The 3,259-nt window shown below is 44.1% G+C and overlaps 1 non-coding gene and 1 pseudogene across 1 annotated transcript; both read right to left on the reverse strand.

Moving 5' to 3' along the window:
- LOC136468263 (U2 spliceosomal RNA) lies at positions 1-193 on the reverse strand. Its single transcript, XR_010761780.1, has one exon. It is a non-coding gene; the product is annotated as a U2 spliceosomal RNA (small nuclear RNA).
- Positions 194-1,466: 1,273 nt separating this feature from the next.
- LOC136468286 (U2 spliceosomal RNA) lies at positions 1,467-1,645 on the reverse strand (annotated as a pseudogene).
- Between the last annotated feature and the right edge of the window lie 1,614 nt (positions 1,646-3,259).

Here is a 3,259-nt window from a genome sequence, read left to right on the forward strand (position 1 = left end):
TTAGGGTGCGCCAGCTCGGACAATAGTGCAACACCCAAGCGACAGTTGAGGACTAAAGTGGCAAGCCACTATAGTAAGCCCTCTCACAAAAAAAAAAAAAATCGAGGTGGACACATGATCCACATATAAGATATTAAATTAGACTGATAAGAACAGATACTATGATTCTTAGCCAAAAGGTCCAGAAAGGTACGAGATGCGAAGAGGCAGTGGGTCTCATTTTGTACCCTTGCTTCGGCTGTGCTCGCTCAAAGCTGCCCAGGCGAGACTAAACAGAAGCTTAAGCATGGCTTATCTGCTACTCCGTCCCTAAATATCTATCGCTACGATTTACGTACTAATAACTTTGACTCGATTTATAGAAAATGTGTGCAACATTTCTATCTTCAAATAAAATTATTAAAAAACTAGATTCAAATATTTATCCAATGATACCAATTATGTATCATAAATATTAATATTTTTAAATATATATTTAGGCCGGTTTATTGGATCGTTTGGGTTTGTAATTAGCACCCCTCATGTCGGTTGTGGCCTGAGGCCCATTACTGGGCCTTCTTCAGCTTAGCCCATTACTAGCCCGTAGCACATTACTCTCCTTTCTGCCGTAGCAAATAGCATTCATGCATTGCTAAAAAAAAAAAACTAGCATTCATGCAGAGTCCCGTCATGAGAACATATCACAGGTGATTCTCTTTGTTAACAAGTGCTTATTTAGTTCCCAAAAAGTGCTACAATAGCCATTACATCGAATCTTGCGATACGTGTATGGAGCATTAAATGTAGATGAAAAAAACTAATTGCACAGTTTGGTTGGAAATTGCGAGACGAACGTTTTGAGCCTAATTAGTCCATGATTGAACACTAATTGCCAAATAAAAACGAAAATGTTACAGTAGCCAAATTCCCAAAATTCGCGAACTAAACACGCACCAACCTGAAAATCAAGATACGATAGCCATGATGACTATACCACTGCTACACAACTATTGCACAAACATACAACCAAGCACCACAAAAGACTTATATATATATTTTTAAAAAATCACACCACAGAAACTTCACTCATGAAGCACAGCAGCAGGAAGTCTCTATAGGACTAGAATTTCTTTTGACTGTGTTCTATGAAGATGAAGTTGACCACCCTGTTCGCTTATTGGTTTCAGCCAGCCCAAACCAGTCAGTCAATAGTATTTTTCTCTCACAACAAATCAGCACCAGCCAGCTCAAACCAGCCCAGAAACCAACCAGCGAACAGGCCGGACAACTTCTTCCAATGTGTGCATGCCAAACTTGAAAAAAAAAATCCTCACAGCGTAGTAATTGCACACAATGGCATTAAGCTGTGACTAGTGAAACCTCACAAAATGCCTGTGCAGATGCTGTAGATACCCAATACTGATTAGGGAAACCTCACAAAACCAATCCAAATGTGTCTAGGCACAAAAATTTTTATGGCGACTTGGTTGGGGTGTGCCAGCTCTGGCAGTAGTGCAACGCCTGAGCGACACTTGAGAACTCTAGTGGCAAGCCACTATGGTGAGCCCTCTCCCACAAAAAAATAAATTTAATATCGATGTGAACACATGGCCCACGTATGAAATATTAAACTGATAAGAACATGGTTGAACATGTCGGTGGGAAAGAACCAAACACTTTGGTTCTGTTTTTGCCTTCCATATCTGATCCCACGACCCACAAGACATGTGTGATCTCAAGTACAACAACAACGTAGCCGTTCAGTGCCAAGCAAGTTGGGATAGGCAAGTTATTATATGCTGATGATTTTCAAGTGTCTGGTTTCGTTGCCAGGTGAACCGGCTGTCTAATTTCTTTTTTTTTTTGATTGCCGGCTGTCTAACTTCTGCATCTGTTTGAGCACTGCCCATTTTCAGAGAGTGAACACGGACATGTGATGAGTCGCTATGAATGACAACAGAGATTGAACTAGTTGAAATCTAACTGATCTCAATGGCGCCGTTCAGCTTACCCCATATTCGGTTTGTTCGGTTTCTTTTTTCAGTTAGAACAGTATTTTTCTCTCACAATAATTTAGCCAGAACAGTGTTTTCCCGTCAGTTTCAGCCAAAATTTCTGCCAACCGAATGGGACCAATGTTTTGATTGGTCAGAGACGGCCCTTCCATCTTCTGATTTTTTTAAAAATAATAGTATTTTAATTATTAATTGCAAATAAAGCATTTGGATAAAAAAATTATAGCAGTAGTAGTCTGTCAGCTGCTGGACTGCCAATAGGTGCCCTGTCGGCAACTGGAGGGCCGACAGACCACAATCGGCCGCCCATGAGCCGACTAGCCTCAGCACAGCAGGCACCGATAGGCCTGTCGGCCCGCGGATGTCTGATAGACGGACTTCTATCGGCCTTCGGCCGGCCGACAAGACTTGGACCCACTGGCTAATCGGCCCATGAAGGGTCGATAAGTCCCGGTCAGCCCGCGGCTGGCCGACAGGCCTAAATTATCTGCCGGCTCCTTCCTCTCTCTCGCGCACTCTCTCTCTCTCTCTCTCTCTCTCTCTCTCTCTCTCTCGCAGCCTCTCTCTTTGTCTCTCACGACTCCGCCGTCGCGGCCGTTGCACCGCTCGCCCGGCCGCCGCGTTGCTGCTGCTGGGCGCCCGAGAACGTCAACATTCCTATGACTTTTGTGTCGGATTATTTCAAAAAGGAAGCAGTATTTAACACATGGTGTGGTGAGCTTCGAGGTTGGAGGGTCGTTGCTGATTTCACTAAGGCAGTTAATGACTCGGACTGTTATTGGTCTCCTAATGCAGAACAAAGGGTGGACACAAAGGGACGTCGCAAGAGTCGATGTATTAGGAATGACATGGATTCTTTCGAGGCTTCAGACAAGCATCGCTTCTGTCTCGCTTGTGGTGGAAATCATCTTAGGAAAAATTGTGATGCGTACCCCATAAATAGACTACCAGATGGAACGGAAGTGCGGCGTATTCCAAAACGCAACTCGAGGCAGGCCACTCAACAAGGCCCTAGCGCATAGCATTGTATGTACTGTTGAGTTTGCAACTAAATTCGCATTACTTATTCATATGTTAGTATATTTTGAAACATGACTTGCTTTTGTAGGATGGCGGCCGTGGAGCTCATCGACCCTGTTGTCGACCAGAGGCACAGCTCCAACTTGCAGGATGGGCAGCTTCCACCAGCCCTCCGTCTTCGTACCCACGACGAGTTGTGGATCAGTGGCGAATCTAGGATTTTAGATCAGGATATGCCGCCTAAA

Source organism: Miscanthus floridulus, chromosome 7 (genome assembly GCF_019320115.1).
Source record: "Miscanthus floridulus cultivar M001 chromosome 7, ASM1932011v1, whole genome shotgun sequence".
NCBI lineage: Eukaryota > Viridiplantae > Streptophyta > Magnoliopsida > Poales > Poaceae > Miscanthus > Miscanthus floridulus.